Below are 20,506 nucleotides of genomic sequence, written 5' to 3'. Positions count from 1 at the left end.
GTACTTTAAGACTCATAAGTAATAGTCTGGTGCAGTATGTCATTTTGACCATTTCTGTGGAAAGAAAATAATATTGTTTTTTTCTTTCTTTTTTTGTGGCTCAATATTAGGGTTAAAATTTTCCCATCCCTGGACTCCCTTTTAAGTCACTATTTTCAAAACAGAAGTTGAATATGCCACATGATGACCTTTCTAAGTTACACACAATCACAAACTTTTTGTCTAACCCTATGTTTTTGGTTATAAGAAATGTTGTGGTATATTGATTATTTATTTATTTATTTTGTTTGTTGAACATATAAACAAGTAGCAGAAACATAAAATAAAGATTTAAAAGAAGAGAGAAAAAAAACTTATACAAGCATTAGTCATGGTTTATATGTTCAAAAGGGAGTAGAAAAAAGTTGAAAACTTATCTAGTCCTACCCCTCATTCATTGTATGTTTTAACTTATTTCATTGTTTATACAATAATAGGTTAATGTATTTCAATAAAAGAAAAATGTATAATCCTGGTCATGTATACAAGTGCACTTTGCGTACATTTGCCAGCAACATATGTACATGAAATTCATAGCCATATACCATAATACATTTATGAATGTATTATGTATATGTTGTAGTGATATGGGCTCACCACCGGTGAGAGGGGCCAAAGGGGTCGGGTGCTTAATGGGCTGGGCGGCAGCCAAGGGCTTGAACCTTGGCGGTCTGATCCCCGACTACAGAAGCTAGCTCTTGGGACATGGAATGTCACCTCTCTGGCGGGGAAGGAACCCGAGCTGGTGTGTGAGGTAGAGAAATTCCGACTAGATATAGTCTGACTCTTCTCCACACAGAGCTTGGGCTCTGGTACCAATCCTCTCGAGAGGGGTTGGACTCTCTTCCACTCTGGAGTTGCTCACGGTGAGCGGCGCAGAGCAGGTGTGGGCATACTGATTACCCCCCGGCTTGGCGCCTGTACGTTGGGGTTCACCCCGGTAGACGAGAGGGTAGACTCCCTCCACCTTCGGGTGGGGGGACAGGTCCTGACTGTTCTTTGTACTTATGCACCAAACAGCAGTTCAGAGTACCCACCCTTTTTGGAGTCCTTGGAGGGTGTGCTGGAGAGCGCTGCTCCTGGGGACTCCCTCGTTCTGCTGGGGGACTTCAACGCTCACGTGGGCAATGACAGTGAGACCTGGAGGAACGTGATTGGGAGGACCCCCTCCCCACCTCCCCGATCAGAACCCGAGTGGTGTTCTGTTATTGGACTTCTGTGCTCGCCACGGATTGTCCATAACAAACACCATGTTCAAACATAGGGGTGTCCATATGTGTACTTGGCACCAGGACACCCTAGGCCGCAGTTCGACGATCGACTTTGTAGTCGTGTCATCGGATTTGCGGCCGCGTGTTTTGGACACTCGGGTGAAGAGAGGGGCGGAGCTGTCAATTGATCACCACCTGGTGGTGTGTTGGCTCCGATGGTGGGGGAAGATGCCGGTCAGTCCTGGCAGACCCAAACGTATTGTGAGAATTTGCTGGGAACGTCTGGCGGAATCTACTGTAAGAAGGAGTTTCAATGCCCACCTCCGGCAGAGCTTCTCCCTTGTCCCGGGGGAGGCGGGGGACATTGAGTCTGAATGGGCCGTGTTCTGCGCCTTCATTGTCGAGGCGGCCGATCAGAGCTGTGGCCGTAAGGTGGTCGTTGCCTGTCGTGGCGGCAATCCTGGAACCCACTGGTGTCCAGCGGTAAGGGATGTCGTCAAGCTGAACAAGGATTCTTATCGGGCCTTTTCCTATCTCTGGGTTCGAAGTCACTGAGGTGGTTGGAAAGCTCCTCGGTGGCAGGGCCCCGGGGGTGAATGAGCTACGCCCAAAGTTCCTAAAGGCTCTTGATGTTGTGGGGCTGTCGTGGTTGACACGCCTCTACAACATCGTGTGGACATCGGGGACTGTGCCTCTGGATTGGCAGACCGGGGTGGTGGGCCCCCCTTTTTAAAAAAGAACGTGTCCCTTTTTCTGATACAGGATGTTTGGTCCCTGTACAACCGGTGTCAGAGTTTGGTCCGCATTGCCGGCAGTAAGTCAAATTAGTTTCCAGTGAGGGTTGGACTCCGCCAGGGCTGCCCTTTATCACAGATTCTGTTCATAACTTTTATGGACAGAATTTCTAGGTGCAGCCGCCTCGGCTAAATAAATTGAGGGGGTCCAGTTTGGTGGCCTCAGCATTACATCTTTGCCTTTTGTAGATGATGTGGTGCTGTTTGCTTCATCAGGTTGTGATCTCTACTTCTCACTGGAGCGGTTCACAGCCGAGTGTGAAGCTGTTGGGATAAAGATCAGCACCTCCAAATCCGAGACATGGTCCTCATTCGGAAAAGGGTATCTTGGGGTTTGTTCACGAGTGAAGGCAGGATGGAGCGGGAGATCGACAGGCGGATTGGTGCAGCCTCTGCAGTGATGCGGACTCTGTATCGGTCCGTTGTGGTGAAGAAGAAGAAGCTGAGTCGAAAGGTGAAGCTCTCGATTTACCAGTCCTACCCTCACCTATGGTCACGAGCTGTGGGTCTTGACAGAAAGAACAAGATCCTGGATACAAGCGGCCAAAATGAGTTTCCTCCGCAGGGTGTCCGGCTCTCCCTTAGGATAGGGTGAGAAGCTCGGTCATCCGGGAGGGACTTGGAGAGGTGGCTCGGGCATCTGGTTCGGATTCCTCCTGGACGCCTCCCTGGAGAGGTGTTCCACCGGCTGGAGGCCCCGGGGAGGACCCAGGACACGCTTGAGAGACTATGTCTCTCGGCTGGCCTGGGAACACCTTGGGATCCGGCTGGAGGAGCTGGTTGAAGTGGTTGGGGAGAATGAAGTCTGGGCTTCCCTGCTAAAGCTGCTGCCCCCGCGACCCGACCTCGGATAAGCGGTAGAAGATGGATGAATGGATGTAGTGATAATGAAGTGACAGGCTGGCAGCCATCTTAAAAATCCAATATGGCCGCCAGAAAATGTGAAATTTCACAGTGTCTCTATCCACCTACTCCAATGCCCCATGAGCCTTTGTGTGAATTATGAACACGACTTCAGGGAATGAATCAAAACCAGCATTTTTCTTGCATTGAAACTGTTTGCGTGACTCCACTTTCTATTCATTTACAGACTTTACCAATGTGGGAACGCCAATTGTTGCAGCTTTAACTCCCTGCTAATGTAGCAGGGTAGGATGACATCAAAAATAGGCCAGCGACAATGTACAGTCGCATGCTTACTTTCCAAACGCTGTCGTTTCTAACGTGAGGCAATGAGCAATCTCAAAAGCTCTGAGGCGAATCAGTACCTAAAGAATAATAAAGTTGGTTGTGTTTTATGAAGTCTTTTTTAGCTTAAAGCTAGAAGCCAGCCAAACCCACTCCTTCCCACTACGTTACAGGCTGGGGCGGTCTAACGCTAGATGTAAACAAGCTTTGCTACTTGATGTCATAAACTGCAATCAATCTGAACCAAAAGTTTACTTCAATTTAAACAGTAGTCACTGCAAACCTCTCCAAAGGTGCTCACTACATCTTAACTGCAACACACCCAGTGTCGGATCTCGCTTACCTTGCCTACTCTCCGTTCAAAGGGTTAAAGCTCCCCTTTATCTCCTCCCGCAGTAACGTGGTCGAAACCAAGGAGTTGAGGGGGGCTCTCACCGCCCTAGTTTTAGAGCGTCAGAGCGGTCTCGCTTCAAATAAACCCTTAATGAGTAACCTTTTCGAAATAAGGATATAATCTGAACATGCCCTTTTTACAGCGGCTCCTTCTCTAAATGATTGGTTGCACTTGTTAAGACCTAAATGAGTTCAGGTGGTTTTGTGAAATCCCCTCGGACTTGTTTCTTAATCTAAATTAAGCCGAAGTAATTTTAAAAGTTCGGGGGAAAGCAGTTACCGATGTTAAGGTATAGTTGTTCATTTGCTAATAATATCTAAGTGGTTGTCAAGAATATGGCTATGATAGATATAGGGGTGAAAAAGAGATGATAAACAACAAAACTTATATACCTTGCTGCTTCTACACTTTACTCAAATTTGGTCTAAAAATAGTAAAGGTAATACTAATAATCATGATTGAGTGTATCTATGGTTACACAAATCCACATAATAATTGTAATAATTATACTTAAATTAAATTCAATAATTAAATGGAAACTCTTATTGGTTAGAAAAAAAAATCTAAAGAAAATCCTATTCGGGAAAGTTTACAAACTATCGAGTTAATTTTGTCAAAAAAGAAACAAACTATTAATCTCAACTCCTCAAAGGCTATGTTCCTTTTTCAAATAAGTCAAAATACTTCAAGCTAGTTAATCTCAAGTCCAGATAAAATTGCGTATTATTACTTTATATAGTTATCTCTATAACTATCCAACAGTAAATTTGTATAAAATCTATACCTTTGGTGGTACAAAACAATCCGAAAAGTAATAAAATGTTTCTGTTTTATTACAATTCAAAAGTAATACATTTGGTTTACAAATAAGTAAAATGGTAATACTTCTTAAATCAAAAACAATTTCCAATATTGAATAATGAATGAAATGGATACAAATAAATAAATGATTAAATGATTCTTAAATCAAAAACAATTTCCAATATTGGTTAATAAATGAGTGAAATGGATAAAAACGAATAAATGATAAAAAAGATTCTTAAATCAAAAACAATTTCCAATATAACTCAAAACCCCTTAGTATGGTTAAATTGTGAAGGCAAAGCTCTATAACATTCAATAAAAGTAAAAGTAAGAAAAAGTAAAGTAACAATCAAAATTACGAAATTATATACATTTTACTCATTAGAATTAAAACCAGGTACTCACGGTTTTTGAATAAATAACTCCAACTTCAAGGTTTAAAGAGAGAGTAAAACCTCACAACTTCCAAAGTAAAAAGGCAAATAATGTTGAAGAACTATGATCCTTTTGGGTGAAATAAATCGGGTAGCTAATCCGCTTCATCCACAAAAGTCGAATAAAACTTAAGCAAACTGGTGTAAAATAGGAGAAGAGGCTTATATTTAATTTAATGGCTTTCCTTTTCACTGAGCTAAATTTCCCTCTCCTATTCTGCCTAAGTCTGAATGTTTTAGAAGTCTCCAATCTGTAACATGGGCTAGTCAATTTTTATATTTCAACCTGCTATAACAGCTGCAAATAGTGACTAAATTTACCTTGAAATTTGCTGAGGTCATCATGGACGTGCGATTTGAGAATGGTTGTCATAAAAAGCCTCTAAAGTCCTCAAAATGCCTTTTTTATAGCATACATCCTAAGGTCCACCCATATATGACATAAAAAAATCACCCCATACAAGGTATCGGAAGATTCATCCAAAAATAGTATTACCTTCTTTCAGGGTTGCTCCCTTCATGGGAGTACGTAAATGCAACGTCACTTGTCGTCATCCATGCAGGTATCAGCAAAACATAATGTACTGTGTGTGATATTCTTGTTCAAGTACAAAATGCTAACCCAGTGGATCTCCTCAACATTTCACAATGTTGCCTCATCATCAACACATACTCAGTCCTTTATAATAATAAATATAATAATAATAAAATATATGAAACCCATGCAGTATTATGAGTGCTTACATGTCATAACATCAGGCTTGCATGTAAAATGACAGGTCCTAACTCATGTCAAACTGCCATTTAAGTACAATCATCGCGAATAAGTACTATATAGGCATCAATACCATTATTGATTATTATTATTATTATTATTATTTATTATATCATTATTTATTCATTAGAAATCAAGCTACTTTATTAGAAGAGCCCTTTGCACCCACCTTTTGCCTTTCTCTCTGTTTACTGCGCGCTTGCACAATGAGTGTGCTGTATTCTGCTTGCGAGCACAAATACATCGCGGTCAGCCAAGAGCAATCATTCCAGGAGGCCAATACCAAATAGCACATTTTATTCTGGCACTGAGAAGTATACCAATGCAAAAGTTGCTGTTTTATGAACCTAGTAAGCCCTTAATAATTGCTGACTAATGAATAGGGCTATACGGCTGCATCAGGAGTAGCAAAATATTGCAATATGGCCAAATATGGCCATCGGTCTCGAAGCCTCAAACTACAGGTGTTAACCATAAACTGAGCTTCAACCCACATTCAATATTTTATCCTTTCCCATGACATGATGTTGGCACAGCCTTAATCATCACAACATTGTTACATCCATTTTTGCGACACATTTCTGATAACACCCTCGAACGTGATACTTCGTTCCATCAGTCCAAACGACCTGTTCATGTCATGTCATGCATGTTACACGACACCAACAAAAAATGGTTGAAAGGATGTTGAAAAGATGCAAACGTGTCAGTGTAATAAACGTCTTTACAGTGGAACCTCGGAGTTTGAACGTCTCAGAACTCGTACAATTTGGACTTCAACCCAAAAATCTGAGTAAAAAAGGCCTCGGAATTTGAACTCATTTTCGGAGTTCGAACACCCAAGCAATGCAAGATAAGCCGAACATACCTTGAAAACAGGTAGCCGAATGAAACCGAGCAATGCCGAATGCTCACGTTACTGTACTGCTGTAGACGATGCACTGCTCATTTCCAGTCAGATCGTGAATACGCCCGGAGGTGCTCCATACTCACGAGTGCATTTTGATTTTTCCACGGCAATTTTCTTCGCCATGGGCCCAAAGAAAGACAACAGTGCTGCCTGTGGCAGCAAAGAAAAACATAGTGCTACGAACCACAGTGTAATCAGGAAGGAGATTATTGCGCCGTTGTAACTACCGAGACTACTTAAATATTGGTACAAGGACCCCCCCCCCCCCAAACTGTTCAACAACGTGCCTGCTGACGTTAAACAATGCACAGAAGGACCGCTTAGTAGTCTAATAATATGCCCAATGTAAAATATACAAACTCAACACAACTAAAGCTAGCATTAACATAGCATTTATCATCCATTGATGCCGTCACACCACAATAAAAAAGGTAAGTTATTTTTTATTGTTTAAATACTGTACCGTACTGTAAATGTAAAAAACATAAAAAAAATTAAAATAGGAATTTTCTGTTTTTGGAGCTTGGGAACGGATTAATTGCATTTACATTATTTCCTATGGGAAAAAATGTGTCGGAGGTTGAAGAATTCGGACTTTGAACACTTCGCAGGAACGAATTATGTTCAAACTCCGAGGTACTACTGTATTTGGTTGAAAATATCCATCCATCCATCCATTTTCTTAACCGCTTATTCCTCACAAGGGCCGCAGGGGTGCTGGAGCCGATCCCAGCTGGTATTGTGCAGTAGGCGGGGTACACTCTGAACTAACTAGTTGCTAGCCAATCACAGTGATTGAAAGGTGAAAAGGTGTCATTTTAAAGTCGTTGGAAAAAACATTTTAGAAGATGCACAGTCTAAATTTGGTTGCCAAGTTGTTGAAAACACATCCCTAAATTATTCTTCAGCATTCATAATTATTCAAATGTAACTATATATATATATATATATAAAATCTAGGGGTGTCAAAATTATCAGGTTTATATCGCGTTAATTTATAGTGCCTTTAACACAGTGGTGGGCAAACTCGATCCTCAAGGCCTCAAGGCGTCCTGCAGGTTTTGTAGGTTTCCCTTCTGCAATGCAGCTGGTTCCAATCAACAGGATCGTTACCAAGCTTATGCATAACTTGCTGATGAGATGATCATATATCAGATGTGTTGGAGAAGGGAAACCTCCAAATCCTGCAGGACTCCGTCCCTCGAGGACCGAGTGTGCCCACCCCTGCTTTAACAGCACTAATTTTTTTAACGCTCGATTAACGACCGCCCCTTATTTGGAAAGCCTCTACTGAAGTCCAGTTACGACGCAGCAGAAACGTCCACGTCAAAATTACCCAACAGAAATGCACTGTACTACACTGGAGCTAAAACACACAATGTTTAAGGGGCAGAATGTTCAAGTGGAGGAGCCAGTTAGACTGTGTAGCACTACCACCGGTTTCCCTGCTTTGAAAGAACGTACTCTGTTAGTCGTTAGCAACGAGCTAGGTTGCTCCAGCTCTCCAACAGGTGTCCATGGGCTCTCACCCCTGTCTGACCCAAGAGCCGTCTTGTCTGTTGGAGTGACACCAAGCCACTTGATCTTTAGATCTGAGGCGTATTTTATTCAGCAACTCTAGAAAATAGCTTGTAAGGGTAACACATAGTCGTGCTCTTGACTTGCTTTCAGCAGAGCAGTTCTGGTTTGCAGTAAAAAGGCATCACTTTACAATCAAAGCACATCCGATAACTTAAAATAAAAGCTTTCAATGTCGTGAAAATTTGTCACTAGAACACAATTTAGCAGTAATAAATTAAATAATAACGCATATATTTGTGGGGACTGGCTTCAAGTTGTATTTTACAGTTTTAAGAATGTGCAGAAGTTCGCAAGTTACTTTATGTTAAAAATTAGATAACTCTTAATATAAAAATAACACAACGATCTTTTATAGTTTGTTTCCAGTAAAGTTGCGTCATTTTACAGTGTGCATCCGTATTGAACTTAACAAAATAAAAGTATTCAACATTGTGCAAAGGAGTCACTAACACAAATTTGCAGTAACAAATTAAATAACAATGCATATAATTGTGAGGACTGGAGTCAAGTTGTATTTTACAATTTACTTCATTTAAAAAATTAGTCAGCTCTTAATATGAAAAGAAAAATGCACTGAGCTGTCACCATTGTCTTACAAATGCAATTATGCCATGTAGTGACAGAAAAATGACCAACACAAATCAATGTCACACTCGTTTTTTACAGTACAGTACTTATTTTTATGAATTGTTATGAAATTACTGTATCAATGACAAAAAAATGCAGCCATATTTCTATTAGATTAACATTTCATCCCAGTTGTATGTTAACTAGAGTATAAACAATTAGAAAATAAGTATTGTACACTTTATAATAAATTGAGATATAAAATGTGCAACTAATTTGTGATTAATCATGAGTTAATGATTGAAGTCATGCGATTAATTACGCTTAAAAATCGACTGACACCTCTAATATAATCACAATATCACAAAGTCATGACTGGATTTTCAGTCAAGAATTAGATACAATTCAAAAAAGTGCAATATTTATTGTCAAACATTAACATTTACATTTTTCTAAGAAGGGCAAAAATACAACAACAAAAAAAAGCATAAAAGATGCACATATCCATATTATATAATTTTTAAGAACGCTACCGGTAATTGGCACACTTAACATTAAAACGGAATAGAATATTTGAAAATTGAAACTCCAAAATATGACGTTCACCCCTTTTAAGTTTTTTTCTGGTAGCCTCCACCCCCAGAACATGCAAGGACACATTTGAGATGGTCAGCAATGGCATGAGAAATGTAATGTTCTGTGGCCTTGCATCACACTTTTTGACACCTGGTGCAAAACAATCATTTATTCCTGAAAACAAAATATAACCAAGTGAACAGAAAGATATGTTTAACACCAATTAACGTACCGATTACAATCATGAACATCCAGGTAGGCTTAATGCACTTTTTGATCCATGGCCCATCATCAGGGACGGACTGGGCTCCAAATTCAGCAAATTCGATGCGCACGAAACAAAGGTAATTTTTTTTCTCCTCCTGCTGCATTCCAACGTTCCAAATACAAAACAATAAGCGGTGACAGTGAATTTAGGTCTCATCTTTTTTGTGGTACAAACTGAAGAGAATCTTATGTTGTTGACCTTCAAAGCACTTTAGGATGCCCTGTTGATGAATGCCTTACTAAACTTGGTACAAAAATGTTAACGTTGCACTGCCACTAAAAAAAACTAGCCTATTGGTGACATTCACACAGACTCAACCAACTGTGACTGTACTAAAATGTGAACTACTTTTCAAAAACTTTAACATCAGAAATGGGTTATTTAGAAGCTCAGTAAACAAAATTCAGAAACTTTATGTAACCAAGTGGTGCAGATATCATTGCAAAAATAAGTAAGGCACACTCCATCTAAAGGTGAAAATGTAAAATTAATGAATAAATAAACAGTGTACAGTTCAATGCAATCGTAGCAGTTTTCTCAAAGGCAGTCAAATCACATACATGCATAGTAAAAAATTATAATGATGACAAATACCAAAAAAAAATCCAATTCCTGTCAATTTACAGAAAGTCAATCAGATAACCATGACAAAATCTTCAAAACTGAACATGCAATGAAAAAAGCATTAAATTAACCAACAACAGCAGTACTCAATAAAAGAGGAAATGAAAAAGCAGCAGCTTTATTAAATCAAAAATATTGAGACAAAAAAACATCCATATCCCATCCCGAGTAGCTCCACAAAATTGATGACTCACAGTCCACCACTCAAATGAGCCTCTCATGGATCACCTCAGTGACATATCTTACTATCACAGCACACTACACGTGCTTATGTGAAAGTAATCCAGCTAATTTGTCTACATATCAAATAATATGGAAGCATTCCTTAACTGCTAACTGTGTTGTGGTCAAATCACAGATGTAGGTCTTCTTGATGATTTTTTTATGGCGGGCATTGCAACAACAATCAATCAATGATGCTCCATTACTAAATCCTTTGCATTAAATGTATGGACTACTCGGTCTAATATTGAGCCATATTAAATGTGATTTCCACCGGGCCTACCTGTCGACGTTCTGCTGCCTCTCCATCTTGGGGCCCCCTTCCTCCACTAAAAAGCACCATAATTTTTTCACATTTGTTCGCATTTTCATGAAGCATTTTTATGAAGCATTTTTATTTTCTTCCATCTTATTCTTTCGGCACCACCCATTTCCTTCTCACCTGCTTTCTTTCTTTTCAACATTTTTCTCTTCTCCCTCATTATATCCTGCTAGTAGCAAACTCCTACAACTAACTTGTGCTCTCCTGTGGGTTGATGAGCTCGTGCGCTAGTGTTTGTAGTTAATTGGCTGCTGCAGCGCTGCTTATTATTGGTCACAAAGCGACAATCCGACGAAGCATAAACGGTCAGTTGGTCACGCATTGCTCTGAGTTTGTGTTGTTTGACGCTGACTTGGGCGAGTCACTCTGCCAGGCACCAGCCGTATGTGTGCTCCTCGCAAGTGGCGGCCGGTGAGCGCGGCCGTTGTGGGCTTGTTGTGGCTTTCGCGTCTAGGCGAGTTGGCCTGTATTTATAAAGTAGTGGGCTGGCTGTACATATATTTCCTTAAAAGATTCATATGTGTTATTAATAATAATAATAAACACCGGTCACGGACCGCGGCCGTTTCTGAATTTTTCCCAAATCCCCAGTGGTCAGTCAGCCCCTGCTCACGGCACTAATGCCGATCTATGCGTTGTTCCTATTTTTATTATTCTTATTATTGTTATTTTTTTCGGTGGCCTGGCTCACCGGCCCCCCGGACCGGCAGCCCACCGGGGAGATCCCCGGTACCTCCGTGGTCCAGTCTGCTGCTGTCCATCATGTTGAATTGTAACCTTGCTTGCAAGAAGAATTCTTGCGGATTTGTGAGTTCACAAACCCCTGAGAATCCATCCGAGCTCGCTGATTTTCACCAGTAGTTTGGACCAATCACAAAGGAAAATTGTGTTTGGGGAAGCGCAAAGGCCATGGGAAACAAATATGGACAAATGCATAGACACTGCAATGAATTCTGTTCTTGCAGAATTACTCAGTTTCCTTGTATTTATTTATTTTTATTTTTTAATAACCTCCCTCGACAACAACAATTTCATCCGTTGCTGTGATTGGTGAAAACAAAAGTTTGGTAGACTTGCACAAATTGCGGCATTGTCCAATCAGCTTAAAGTATTGTACTGATGTCATGCCTTTCCTAAGCAGATTACACTGGAGCAGTCCCAGACTGATATTGTGGAGATCTCCTTTGAGTGATCAGATTCACATTATCAATCTGGCACTTCGAGGCCAATGGTCCTCATCCTGAAAAATAGTCACATATAGAGTTAATCATAATGAACATCTTGTACTCTTTAAGAGACATTTAGGGAGAAGAAAAGGAGAAGTTTCAGCGCTCCAGAATTTTTACTAGGAGCACAGTGTCCACGAACTTGAAATTTTCAAGGGGATCTGTCCGGAAGACGTGCACTGTCAGCATTTCTGCACAAGATTTGCACTGTGAGAAATTTGCACTGTCAGAAAGGTGTCAGACATAAAATGGTGGGATTTCGAAATTAAAGAAATGCACTCACATAATCAGGAAGTGATAGTATAGATTTGTAAATAAAAGCAAATGCACTCCGACCAAGTTGTAAAACGCGCATTAACTACGCTTTCTCGTGGCACTTTTTTCCCCTTTTGTGATCATCAGGCAGGATAACCTCATATCACTGTTATTTCCTTCCGTAAAAAAGTGATTAGAACGGAAGAGTAATGTGATCATGTTTAAAACCCATGTTTTATACAGTTACTCCATAGGATGGTATGCACCTACTCTTGAGATCAGTACGAGTGTAACTCTTGTTAAAGTTGATTACCTCTGATTTACTTGATAATACGTCAAGTTAATTATTATTGGACCCATACAATTATTACATTTGGCTACTTTTAACTATATTGGCTGCTGCATAAATGATTAAAAAACACCCATTCATCCATTTTCTTCCGCTTATCCGGGGTAGCAGCTTTAGCAGGGAAGCCTAGACCCTAGCCACTTCATCCAGCTCCTCCGGCAGGATCCCAAGATGTTCCCAGGCCAAGAGACAGTCTCTCCATTGTGTTCTGGGTCGTCCCCGGGACCTCCTACCGGTGGGACATGCCCGGAAAACCTCTTCAGGGAGGCATCCAGACCAGATGCCCGGCATACAGGTCCTAGGTGAGGGACCAGACAAAGCACGGTTTATGAGACCCTTTATGATGATTTTAAAAAAAATTAACGTTTTCCTTTGCCCAAATGCGTGTAACTGCGGCTCCTCTCTGGAGCCATGCCTGGAGGTGGGGCTCAAACGCGAGCGCCTGGTGGCAGGACTTACACCCATGGGTCCCGGCCTGGCACTGCCCGAAAAGGCAATGTGGGTCACCTTTCCCATGAGCTCACCACCTGTGAGAGAGGCCAAAGGGGTCGGGTGAGCAGAGAGCTGGGCGGCGGCCAAGGCCGGAGACCTTGGCGGACCGCTCCTCGGCTATAGAAACTAGCTCTTGGGGCGCATGGAATGTCACTTCTCTGACAGTGAAGGAGCCTCAGATGGTGCGTGAGGCTGAGATGTTCCGACTAGACATTGTCAGACTCGCCCACACACAGCTTGGGCTCTGGTAACAGTCCTCTCGAGAGGGGTTGGACTCGTTTCCTCTCTGGAGTTGCCCATAGTGAGAGGGCATACTTATGCACCCGGCATGTTGCCTGTACGTTGGGGTTCACCCTGGTAGATGAGAGGGTAGCCTCCCTCCACTTTCGGGTCGGGGGGCCCTTTCCTGACTGTTGTTTGTACCAAACAGCAGCTCAGAGTACCCCCTTCTTTTTGAGCCCTTGGAGGGTGTGCTGGAGAGTGCTTCCCCTGGGTACTCCCTTGTTCTGCTGGTAAACTTCACTGCAAAAAAACGTTTTTTAAGAAAATACAATAAAATAAAAAACTAACCAAAAAAAAACACGTGTTTCTGGAAAATGTTCTCTCATTTTCTCACAAGAAAAACGATCTTGAAAAATTGTTTTTGCGTTAGAAAATTTACCTCAAATTTAGAAAAAATATCATAATAATAATAATAAATAACTTTTTCTTAATAAGACATTAGTGCTAATATTAAGGGGGGAAAATCTCATAATAAACACAAATAATGGTTTGCAAAATAGTTTGGCCGGGTCATACCAAAGACTATAAAAAATGGTATCCATTCCCTCCCTGCTTAACATTTAACATTAAGGTTTGGAACCAAACGTTCTGTTTCAAGAAAATATGTCCTAATGTAAGCTTTATTTGTGATATAAAATTCCCAAGTAAGTTGTTCTATTATTATCGTTAATCTAAAAATATATATCTTAAATAATGAAAAGATGATTAAAAAAATAGTACATAACAGGATTTCTTGTAATAAGCTAATTTTATCAATTTTAAGAACTGTTGCTGGGGCTAGATTTATATACTAGTTTTTGACTTCTTGCCAAGCTAATTTTGCTTGCCCCTTTGGCAGATCTTTTGCTGAAAATAAGAAAATGTGTCTAAATTTGAGAACGTTTTGTTTAGATTTAGTATGGCTTTTTTGCAGTGTTCAACACTCATATGGCAATGACAGTGACACCTGGAGGGGCGTGATTGGGAGGAAGCCCCCCCAACAGTCAGAACCTGAGCGGTGTTCTGTGCTCGTCGCGGATTGTCCATTACGAACACCATGTTCAAAAGGCCTAGATACGCCTAAGCCCTGTGGCGTCAGCCCAGATGTTGGCATGTCGCATAGAAAAATGACGTAAATACACAGCGCACCGACCCAGACTATTACGTACCTTCAGCGCATGCGCGAGAAGTAATTCCCCTCCATACCATCGGCAGCGGTAGTCATTATTTCTAAAGACAACCAGAAACCTCTTTACGGGGGCTTTGTCGGCAAACCTTTTAACAGTAATATCATACAATGCTGGTCTCTCTTGAACCAAAGAAAGAAAGTCATCTTCCCGATCTTCTGTCCAGACAGACATTGTACGTTCAAATGCGGAGGGTGTACAGCAGGGTGACGATGCGCAAAATGAGCGGCGGAAAAAAGGTCCATGTTCCATGGTTCCATCACTACTGTTTATCCACGTTCGTCACTTCCTCTTCTTGCCCTGTGCGCTGATTCGCTAGCTAACAGCCAATCACAGTGATCAAATGCCCTAACGCCGATTCAACATGTAGAATTGGCTGAAAACATTACAGCCCCCCCCTCACCCACGTATTCCAATTCGATCCGACTTTGCGGCAGTAATTTATACACTGATCCCAATGTTGGATTGGTGTATATAAAAAGCAGTCAATTTACTATTTTATCATTATAGACCCAAACCAGTAACGTGCAGTCAGGATAGGCAAGGTAGGCCTGCCAACCCCAGGCTGAAATAAAAGTTGAAACTGTTTGGCTTTTTCTATTTATTTTAATTATTTATTTCATTTCAAAAAGCCTACACTACCTATAAGTTTAAAAGTGACAACATTTGGTGATTTTCATACCTCAATTAAAAATGACTCATTACTTCGTCTGGCCTGCAGGCAAAAATGCTGCAAAAATTATCCTCCTGAAGGCACACCGCTACTGTGCTTTTCCCAGCCCTGTCTGCGTGTTCACGCATGCGTAGTCAGTTTCCCAGTAGAAGTCCTTTACGCAAATAGGCACATCGCTACGCAGCCTTTTTACGTCGCTGTATTATTCCTATGCGAACGTACGTTCGCACAGTGCATTCGTGAATTTAAAACACACTTAGTGCACAGCAAAGCGATAAGATGACGCTACTCTGGAGAATATAAAACAATTTTCACGCCTTTTTTTTGAGGGAAAACACCATCTTTTGAAGGATGGGAGACCAACGCCTTAGCTACCGGATCTAATAAGGGAAATAAGGGACAAAGAATTATCCGTACTTTTCACAAAGAATGGTGCAAAAGGAAAGATTGGCTTCGTGGATGTGCTTCGATTAACTGGCTGTTTCACTTTACATGGTGTTTGGCATTGCTATTGCTATTGCTACCTTGATTTTGTGAGGAATTAGGCTGTTTTACAGGGAGATATTCACTTTATTACATTCTTTCCGGGTGTCCGGGTGGGTTTGAAATTGTCCGTTTTTCGTTGTGCGACAAATGGGAGGCAGAGTGCACTGCAGTGTTTACTGTGGCTGGCAGACTGCGCGCTGGCTGACGGTGGCCCAGAACTTTAGCTGAGTGGCAAGTGTTGAGCGGCCGCAGCGGAGGCGATGGGTACGAACCCCGCTCGAGAAAAAAAAAGAAAAAAAGATTGCGGAGCAAAAAATGTAAGACTTCAAAAGAGAGTGATGTTTTTTTTGTTTTATTTTCTACCTATACAGAGGAGGCATATGTTAAAATAGTTTGAATGTATGGCATCTTGTATCTGAGTATCAAGTATCTCGAGGTCAGGCTGAGTGTCCTCTTTTTTTGGATATGAAAATATGTTCACCCTAGGTTACGTTGTACACTCGCCTGCCGACACACAAATTTGTAATTGTTGTGTGCGTCTCAATTTGTGACTGCCTGCCTACCTGACCTGACCAGCTGCATCATCATGTGGTTCTGCACCTGTACCGTCTCCGGCCGCAAGACCCTCCACCGCACCGTGAGAGCAGCACAAAGATCATAGGCACCTCTCTCCCATCATTTTTGGACATTTACCACACTCACCTCACCCCACTACCAGGATCGCCGGAGACAGCCTCTTCAGCCTGCTGCCATCGGGGAGGAGACTACGGACTCTCAGGGCCAGAACCAGCAGGCTAAAGAATAGCTTCTTCCACAAGGTGGTCATGATGCTTAATTTCCTCCCTGCCCGCCACTCTCTTCCACCAAGCAGTCGTGATGCCCATCCACCATGCCCAGAACTATACGCTGCTGCTACCGTTTGTTTTCAGCTACTGATGACACTTTTCACACACACACGCACACACGCACCCCCCCCACACACACACACACACACACACGCACGCACGCACACACTTACTTCACAGCAGTGAGGGCTGCACAATTGTTTTAAATTATTTAGTTTTTAATGTATAGTATATTTTTGTACTAGGTCTGAGAGGACTGTCATTTTAGTAATGCTGTATGTCTTGTATGTATGGCACATCTGACAAATGAATAAATTAAGTTGATGAAGTTGAAACCCACCTCCGCGATTCTGACATTTCCCGCATGAAACGAGCTTGGATGGGCCACTTATTTCCCTCAAGTTTCACTGAGATGGTCAGGGGTGCCATTGTCATTCGCAGGGGTATTTCCTTTGAACCTTCTATCTCTATAAGTGATCCCAATGGACGCTTTGTAATAGTTTCGGGCAAACTGATGAATATCTCTGTGGTTCTGGCCTCGGTGTATGCCCCCACATAGGCTGACGATACATTTATAACAAAAATGTTCTCCTCTTTACCTCGTCTTGCTGACCACCTGATCATTATTGGGGGCGACTTTAATTATGTACAGGATACTGTGCTCAATAGATCATCTACCAGACCCACAAATCAGCCACTACCTTGAAATTCCATGCAGACCAATTGGGATTGTCTGACCCTTGGAGAACAGAGTTCCCCTCTGATAAGACATTTTCGTTCTTTTCTTACGTGCATCACCGTTTTTCTCGAATAGATTTTTTCCTTATGGATGATAAGTTGTTACAGAGCATTACTGCTTGCAAATACCATTCTATAGTTATCTCTGATCATGCCCCAACATCGATTGATATTAATTTGTCCCTTTGCAGACGGGCCCGTAAATTTTGGAAATTGAATTCCCAGTTGCTTTCTGAAGCTAAATTTAAAGATTTTCTCACTGAGCAAATTAACTTTTCTTTTTAAATTAATGACAGGCCCTATAGTAGCAATATACTGTGAGACTCTTCTAAGGCTTACACTCGTGGGCTAGTTATCTCATTTGTTTCTCATTATAAAGACTGAGCTTGCTAAATTAGAAGATCTTGCAGAAGAAATTCGTATTTCAGATGTCAAATATGATACTAGCCCCTCACCTGCGTTTGCAAAAAAAAGGTTGCAATTACAATCTCAATATGATTTGTTATTGACTGACAAAGTTGAGGTTCAACTTTTGCAAACAAAGCAGTGTTTTTATTTTTTTAACATGCTGACAAACCAGGCAAATTATTGGCGTACCAGGCCCAAGCGGTGAGCGCTTCTAGGCTTATTCCTAGGATATCATCTCCAACTGGGAAGGTTTTGACAGACCCCAAGGATATTTGTGATACTTTCTCCGATTATTACTCCACACTTTATTATTCTGAGATTTTCCCCTGCGAATGGCCAGTGCCCAATTCTCTGGACTGCTTAACATACTCTCAAGTAAATGTCGATACTTTTTGTAATCTGGGAGTTGCAATAACAGTCGCAGAGGTTCGGGAAGCCATAAGTTCCTTACAAAGTTCTAAAGCTCCTGGCCCAGATGGTTACTCCACAGAATAAAAAAAAAACTATTCTAACATACTGGCTCCCATTCTGGTAAGGGTGTTTAACGATGCGTTTCTTAACGGTCAATTACCTTCTATGTTTTCCAAAGCGTCAATAACCCTGTTGCTTAAGAAGGAAAATTATCCCTTACTCTATAGTAGATGGATTCTCTCCTTTTACTTGATGTGTCACAAAAATCCCAAACTTCAACATTGTATAATTTTATTTTTAAGATAAATCCAACCCTTAACTCCTTGAGATCCTTCTGGGACCAGGACCTTAATATTACAATTTCTGACAAACAGTGGGATCAGATGCTTAGTCTCGTGCATTCTTCTTTAAACTGTACACGACACCGATACTGCAGTGCAACCTCTTAAACAGGAGCCATCTCACCAATGCTAGACTAGCGAAAATGTTTCCAGACAAATCTGACTAATGTAACAGGTGTAAACTCTCCCCAGCTAATCACTTGCACATGTTTTGGTCGTGCCGCAAACTTAATGACTTCTGGCACGCTATTTTCGATACAATAGGGAAGGTCCTAGGTATCACATTGAACCCTGACCCACTCATTGCCCTTTTTGGAATGTCCAAAAGAAAGAAAAAATGCCCACTCTGTCCAAATCTGCACAAACTATTATAGCTTTTACCACCTTGCTTGTGGGGAGGCTCATTCTCCTAAAGTGGACTCATTCAACCCCTCCCACACACATAATAGGTGGATTCATAATTTTTTACAATGTGTTCAATTTGAGAAGATCTGACTCTCCCTCAAAGGTTCCCTTCAGGCCTTCCACAACACATGGCAGCCTTTTTTGCTACATATAGCATATTGCATATTGATGCAGAGACTCAATTAGTTGTTATTTTGTTTATTATTTGCTTTATTCAATAATTTGTTTATCCCTGCTTTTTCATTATTTAATTATTATTGTGCTTTTCCCTTAGGTTTAGAGTGTATGGTGTGAATGTGAGATTGAATGTGTTGTTTGGGTGGGGAATAACATTTGCCTTTCATGTACCTTTATTCGGATTGAAATATGTAGGTATAACTTTTCTTTTTGCAAATGCTGATAGCAACTTGTTCAATAACAATTCTATGTCCCCCCTTGGTTGTACGCATTATAAAAATGAAAAACATCAATAAAAATATTTGACAAAATAAAAAAAACTAACCTGCGAGCTAACAACAACGTAGCTATGAGTCCCTTTTCCCCTGCGAGACGTCTCAGACGTGCGATGCGTACACTTAAAACACTTGGACACCAGAATGCAAAGCAGAATGACACAACACAACATAGTTTGTTTCGTTTCGACAATACTTATCAATCAATCTTTATTTGTGTAGCAGTTTTCATACCCAAAAAATGCAACTTAAAGTGCTTTACATACTTTAAAAACAAATTCCCAGACCCCCCCCCCCCCACACACACACACACACAATAACAACCCACAAAAAAAGTGCATAAACAAACATTCAAAACAAAGCAAAACAGATGATCTAAGAGGGCTCCATCTGAGGAAACACTGTAAAAGTAAAATTACCAGACCCTCGAGGACCCTGCCGAGGGTGTAGAGTTCGTCAACTGTTCCACGGCCGGGACGAAAACCACACTGCTCCTCCTGAATCCGAGATTCGACTTCCCGACGGACCCTCCTCTCCAGCACCCCTGAATAAACCTTACCATGGAGGCTGAGGAGTGTAATCCCTCTATAGTTGGAACACACCCTTTGATCCCCCTTCTTAAAAAGGGGACTAACCACCCCGGTCTGCCAATCCAGAGGCACTGTCCCCGATGTCCATGCGATGTTGTAGAGGCGTGTCAACAAATGACTGCCCCACAACATCCTGAGACTTTAAGAACTCCGGGCGGATCTCATCCATTACATTCCAACCACCTCAGTGACCTCGAACCCCGAGAGAGTCCCGAGTCGAGGTCAGCAGCACCCCATCTCCACTATACACAGTGTTGATGGTGCACTGCTTTCCTCTCCTGAGACGCCGGATGGTACACCAGAATTTCGTCAAAGCCGTCCTGAAGTTGTTTTCCGTGGCCTCACCGAATTCCTCCCATGTCCAAGTTATTGCCTCAGCGACCGCCGAAGCCGGGTTCCGTTTGGCCAGCCGGTACCTGTCAGCTGCCTCCGACAGACAAAAGGCTCGATAGGACTCCTTCTTCAGCTTGGCGGCATCCCTTCGAAGATTGCCGCCACGACAGGCACCACCTTACGGCCACAGCTCCGATCGGCCACCTCAACAATGGAGGCGTGGAACATGGCCCACTCAATGTCCCCCGCCTTCCCCAGGACAAGGGAGAAGTTCTGCCGGAGGTGGGTGTTGAAACTCTTTCTGACGTGATTCCGCCAGACGTTCCCAGCAAACCCTCACAATAA

At 41.8% G+C, this 20,506-nt stretch overlaps 1 protein-coding gene across 6 annotated transcripts in view; it reads left to right on the top strand.

The window, feature by feature from the left end:
- cfap206 (cilia and flagella associated protein 206) overlaps window positions 1–20,506 on the top strand; it is a 121,382-nt gene that overhangs the window by 1,080 nt on the left and 99,796 nt on the right. The gene's annotated exons all lie outside the window — the stretch shown is intronic.

Source organism: Leptonotus elevatus, chromosome 18 (assembly GCF_054856555.1).
Source record: "Leptonotus elevatus isolate MCC_2025b chromosome 18, RoL_Lele_1.0, whole genome shotgun sequence".
In the NCBI taxonomy this organism is placed as follows: Eukaryota; Metazoa; Chordata; class Actinopteri; order Syngnathiformes; family Syngnathidae; genus Leptonotus; species Leptonotus elevatus.
Note: the sequence above shows the minus strand (reverse complement) of the source record. Positions and strands in the feature narration are given on the sequence as shown.